Source organism: Hemiscyllium ocellatum, unplaced genomic scaffold, assembly GCF_020745735.1.
Source record: "Hemiscyllium ocellatum isolate sHemOce1 unplaced genomic scaffold, sHemOce1.pat.X.cur. scaffold_93_pat_ctg1, whole genome shotgun sequence".
In the NCBI taxonomy this organism is placed as follows: domain Eukaryota; kingdom Metazoa; phylum Chordata; class Chondrichthyes; order Orectolobiformes; family Hemiscylliidae; genus Hemiscyllium; species Hemiscyllium ocellatum.
In genome coordinates, this window is record NW_026869319.1 from 1927019 (window position 1) to 1933018 (window position 6000).

Below are 6000 nucleotides of genomic sequence, written 5' to 3' on the forward strand. Positions count from 1 at the left end.
GGAAATATGCAGGGAAGAGGTTTTGGGAATATTGGAAAGGATGAATATAGATAAGTCTCCTGGGCCTGATGGCATTTACCCCAGGATCCTATGGGAAGCTAGGGAGGAGATAGCAAAGCCATTGGCCTGGATTTTTATGTCGTCATTGTCAACGGGAATAGTACCAGAGGACTGGAGGATAGCGAATGTGGTCCCATTGTTCAAGAAAGGGAGTAGGGATAGCCCTAGTAACTATAGGCCAGTGAGTCTGACTTCAGTGGTGGGCAAAGTCTTAGAGAGAATGGTAAGGGATAAGATTTATGAACATCTGGGTAGGAATAACGTGATCAGGGATAGCCAGCATGGTTTTGTGAAGGGCAGGTCGTGCCTCACAAACCTTATTGAGTTCTTTGAGAAGGTGACTAAGGAAGTGGATGAGGGTAAAGCAGTAGATGTTGTGTATATGGATTTTAGTAAGGCGTTCGATAAGGTTCCCCATGGTAGGCTAATGCTAAAACTTCGGAGGTATGGCATTGAGGATACATTAGAGGTTTGGATTAGGAATTGGCTGGCTGGAAGGAGACAGAGGGTAGTAGTTGATGGATTATGTTCATCTTGGAGCGCAGTTACTCGCGGTGTACCACAAGGATCTGTTTTGGGACCATTGCTTTTTGTTATCTTTATAAATGATCTAGAGGAAGGACTTGAAAGCTGGGTAAGCAAGTTTGCGGATGACACAAAAGTCGGTGGAGTTGTGGATAGTGAGGAAGGAAGTGGTAGGTTACAGCGGGATATAGATAAGTTGCAGAGCTGGGCGGAAATGTGGCAAATGGAATTCAATGTAGCTAAGTGCGAAGTCGTTCACTTTGGTAGGAGTAACAAGAAAATGGATTACTGGGCTAATGGTAGGCTACTTGGTAGTGTGGATGAGCAGAGGGATCTTGGTGTCTATGTACACAGATCTCTGAAAGTTGCCACCCAGGTAAATAGTGCTGTGAGGAAGGCATATAGTGTACTGGGCTTTATTGGCAGAGGAATTGAGTTCCGGAGTCCTGAGGTCATGTTGCAGTTGTATAAGACTCTGGTGAGGCCGCATCTGGAGTATTGTGTGCAGTTTTGGTCGCCATACGATAGGAAGGATGTGGAAGCTTTAGAACGAGTGCAGAGGAGGTTTACCAGGATGTTGCCTGGAATGGTAGGAAAATCTTATGAGGAAAGGCTGAGGCACTTGGGGCTGTTCTCATTGGAGAAGAGAAGGTTTAGGGGAGATCTGATAGAAGTGTATAAGATGATTAGGGGTTTAGATAGGGAGATACTAAGAACCTTTTACCTCTAATGGAGTCAGGTGTTACTAGGGGACATAGCTTTAAATTAAGGGGTGGTAGGTATAGGACAGATGTTAGGGGTAGATTCTTCACACAGCGGGTTGTGAGTTCATGGAATGCCCTGCCCGTATCAGTGGTGAACTCTCCTTCTTTATGGTCATTTAAGCGGGCATTGGATAGGCATTTGGAAGTTATTGGGCTAGTATAGGTTAGGTAGGATTCGGTCGGCGCAACATCGAGGGCCGAAGGGCCTGTACTGCGCTGTATTCTTCTATGTTCTATGTTCTATGTTCTATATGATTTTGCCAGTGTGCAGGATGCAGTGTGTGCAGGATGGTTCTCATCAGAGGGTGGAGGTGGGGAATATAAATGAGAGGTTCCAGATTGATTTTTCCCCAATGTGATTCCGACCAGGAAGGAAACCCGGTGACCTGGGGTGGGGGGGGGGGGGAGGATTCACCAACACCTGGGAGGCTCTGAGTCAGAATCATTGATTTGGTTCTTAGTCTGCAGACAAGAGCTAGGTAACTGAATTCAAGGAGAGGAGAGAGATTGTGAAAACTGGGTGTGGAGGGAAGGAGTGAGGAGATTGGTTTGGTCTTCAGTTAACGAGAGAGAAATTGTGAGACTGAGATTTAAAGTTTTGGGGGGAACAAGGAAACTACAATTTAATACTATCACTATCTTATAAAGTTCCATCCTATATTAACAGTGATGAGTTGTTTTCTCTGTTGTAGGGTACTGAAAGGGTGGATTTGTGGATGAGAAATTCAAATTGAGCTTTCTGTTCAGACCCGATGGTTACTGGATCCGTGCCGATCTGAATATCATTGGCCTTCTCATCTGGAAGGAAAGGTGTGTATTCTGTCCGTGGACAATATTTCAAATGTCAGTGCGTCTGGAAAAATTACTGTGACACAGCCAAGTCCATGTTAGCAAAGTTTGTAGCTACGAATGGAGGCTGTTCATCAGGATTATCTCCATGGCAACGGCGGTTTAAAAAGTCTAGTTCAATTCAGCACATTGTTTTAACATCGCACCCCTCCCCCAACCTCCCGTGGATCACTTCAGTACCTGACAGGCGCTTCAGTTTCAGTGGGATTGTCTGTCAGGATTCTGATGTGGAGGAGACGGTGTTGGAGTGGGGTGGACAAAGTTATAAATCTCACAACACCAGATTACAGTCCAACAGGGTTTTTTGGAAGCACTAGCTTTCCGAACACGGCGTAATTTTTAACTTTATCAGGTCTATCTCTATGATGACAGACTTCTTTAGTTAAGTACTTCAATAATCAGTGGGCGGCACGGTGGCACAGTGGTTAACACTGCTGCTTCAGAGAGCCAGGTTCAATTCCCGCCTCTGGCGACTCTGTGTGTTAGGTGAAGGGGTAAATGTAGGAGAATGTTTCTGGGTGCGTTACGCTTCGGCGGGTCAGTGTGGACTTGTTGGGCCGAAGGGCCTGTTTCCACACTGTAAGTAATCTAATTACAGAGGCCACATATTCCCCTCTAGCAATATCAACTGCTATTCTGTCCCTGGGGTTAGCTACTCGTCACTTTTTATCCCCAATCCCATCTAGCTTTCTGTTGATCTTTAAAGTTTTTCTAATCTCCTAGTTTCTCGCTGATCATTGCCAATTTGTATGCCTTCTATTACAATTTGATAGACTCCCTTATTTCCTTAGCCACCCATGGAAGATTACTCATTATCCTACAGTCCGTCCTTCTCACTGATATACACTTTTGCTCAGCACTTTGAAAAATTGCTTTGATATTTCTCCACTGGCCGTCAACTGCCCCATCGTAAACTGTTTGTTTCCAGTTTACATTAGCCAACTCCTGTCTCATCCTATTGTAGTCTCCTTTGTTTAAGCACAGGATCTTGGGACTGGGTTTAATCTTCCCGCTTTCCATCTGTGTTCTAAATTGATCCATACTTATCACAAGTCCTTTATCAGATTACAAGGTGAGGGGATGTTACCTGGGTGTTTTGGTTTTCATTATCAGTGACCTTAACTTTGTAATTAAGTACAGGGTGGATATTCACAACAGAGTATTCTGGACAGTGTGAATGGACAACACAGTCTAAAACCATAAATCACTGTCTCCCCTGAGTTTAAAATTGCAAAATCATTATCTCCTACATGCTTCCTCACTACCTAAGTTTGGAACGCTAATCCACCTGACTATCCTGCTTTTTCAGAAAATCTCCTTTGGTGAAGGTGGTGAGTTTTGGATTTAGCTTTCCAGTTATTACCATAAGAAGATAAGCACTGGGCACAGGAGAGGCAATGCAGCCCTTCGAACCAGCTCCACCATTTAATACGGTGATGATTGAGCTCACCTCGGTCCCAGCTGGATTTTCCCGCCTGCTCTCTCTCACCCTTCATCTCGTTGCAAATTCAACATCTGTATCTCTTCATTAAATCTGCTCATTGTCCTGGCATCCACCGCATTTTGAATAGAAAAATTCCACAGATTCACAACACATTGAGACAAGTACATTCTTCTTCATGAGAATAGAATAGAGTCCCTATTGTGCAGAAACAGGGTATTCATCCATCGAGTCCACACTAACCCTATGATGAGCATCCCATTCAGACCCACCCATTCCCTGTGACCCTGCATTTCCCATGGTTAATGGCTTAACTGGCACATGCATGGACACTGTGGGCAATTTAGTTTGGCCAATCCACCTAACCTGCACATATGTGGACTGTTGGATGAAACTGGAGCCCCCAGAGGAAACCCACGCAGACATGGGGAGAACGTGTAAACTCCACACAGTCACCTAAGGCTGGAATCAAACCCGGGTCCCTGATGCTGTGAGGTAGCAGTGCTCACCACTGAGCCACCTCTGCTTAAAATCTGCTCCCCCTTATTAACCTCCCCGCCCCGCAATTGGCTGAATCTATATTCCTTACATCAGAAATCAAGTTGTGGAAGCAGGTGTCTCAGTAAAATCCAGTAACAGCCCGTGTATGAATGGAGATCCTACACACAACACCCTCCAGCCCACACTTTTCATTCACTCTCTAAAAACATGTCTCCAGTGGCTTCATGGGGACTACAACTCCCACAATCCCTGAGGCGGGGACCATACGTGTGAGGGGAAGACCAGAACTGCACATGTACAGAATATGGGCGGATTTTGGAGCATGTGCTTTGTGGTAAATAGCGGAAAGTACTTCACATTGTGATTGGCTGGAGGACGAACATATCGGTTGTGGGGGGCGGCACCAAAGTGTCACCACACCCATGTGGGGCCAAAGGCCATCCCCAACTCGTCATAACACTGGGCATCGACCAATGAGAAACAAAGAAGGATCTGACCCATTCTCCCAGACTGAAGGTTCCTCTTCTGTCCAGGATCTGCCACCTCCCTTTCTGTTTCCTTTTCTTTCATTCTGCTGTTACATTATTGACTTGCAGCAACTGAAGGGAAAGGAAGTGAACCCAGAAAGGGTGCAGAGTCTAACCAGGGACGGGAAGTGGTGACATGGATCTGTTTACCAGTAACTCCATGAGAATGGGGAGGGTGTACATGAGGGGGTAGCAGAGTTAGAATGGTGGGAGAGAGTAAGTGGGCTGGAGGGTTACAGCTTTGGGGGAAGAAAGGGGAAAAAGATATTCCAGAGAAACTAGAATTCTCTGTTCTGAATTTCTAACCTGTACATATTCCTTTATACAGGGTGCTGGATGGTGAAGATTTACAGACTGAAATCTCAAACTCGTGCAGATTGTGATTAAGTTAACCAGTGTTTGAAGAACCAAGGATAGAGAATCACTCAGCCAAAATCCTGCACACTCTCCCTCGCAGCATTGTCGGTCTCTCTGCGCCACATAGGCTGTGAATGGTTCAAGACAGCAGCTCACTACCATCTTCTCAAGGGTAACTGGAGATGGGGAATAAATGCTGGCTGAGCCAGTGATGCCCATATCCTGGAAATGGGTTCTGTCTCTAGTTGCTGAAACCCAGTTGATGTTACTGCAGGATGATGAGGGACGCTGAGTGCATCTTCCAGGAGGCGGCACCATCACATTACCCCTGCCTACACCCACACAGTAACACCGCAACATCACTGGAACAAAAGGCAGTGAAACCAAAGGAGGACTTAGATATAGTTCTTCGAGGTAAAGTCATGAAAGGGGATTGGAGCACAGCAGGAACAGAAGACTGAGCTGGATGGTCAGCTGTTTCCCATTGAATGGTGGAGCAGGATCGAAAGGCCGAATGGCCTCCTGCTGCTATCTCCCAGGTATGTATATAGCCATGGAGCCCAGGTAGGAAGGAGTGGGCAGGGATTCTCCAGGAGATTATACTTCCACAACAGTTTTCAGTGAGCGATGGTTTGATGGACTTTATTTAACATTTATCTTTAACACAAGGTTTATAAATTTTGGTTTTAAAATGTTGTCAAAGTGTTTTGCACAGCAAATAAAATTAAAGAAAATAAATTAAACTGTCTGAATATAACAGTTTTAAAACTTTCAACCTCTGTAAAACAAAGTTCTATCTATTCACTTTCCAGCTACTCAAGCTCCAGGGATATATTCCCTCCCTGTCTGAACCTTTGGTTTGATTTAACTGCTTTTCAGTTCTCATTCTGCGAAGCGTTCTTTTTCCCCATTTCCCCGACCCAGAAATGTTATCACAGCAACCTTCCCACCATCAAAATCATCATTACACCATTTA

At 45.1% G+C, this 6000-nt stretch overlaps 1 long non-coding RNA gene across 4 annotated transcripts in view; it reads left to right on the forward strand.

The window, feature by feature from the left end:
• The window catches only part of LOC132814813 (uncharacterized), a 33314-nt gene extending 28089 nt beyond the window's left edge, over nt 1–5225 (forward strand). For all 4 annotated transcript variants that reach the window (XR_009644503.1, XR_009644500.1, XR_009644501.1 and 1 more), the window contains 2 exons: nt 2042–2159; nt 4996–5225. This is a non-coding gene — a long non-coding RNA (uncharacterized LOC132814813). The remainder of the gene's footprint in view (nt 1–2041; nt 2160–4995) is intronic.
• The last annotated feature ends 775 nt before the right edge of the window (nt 5226–6000 follow it).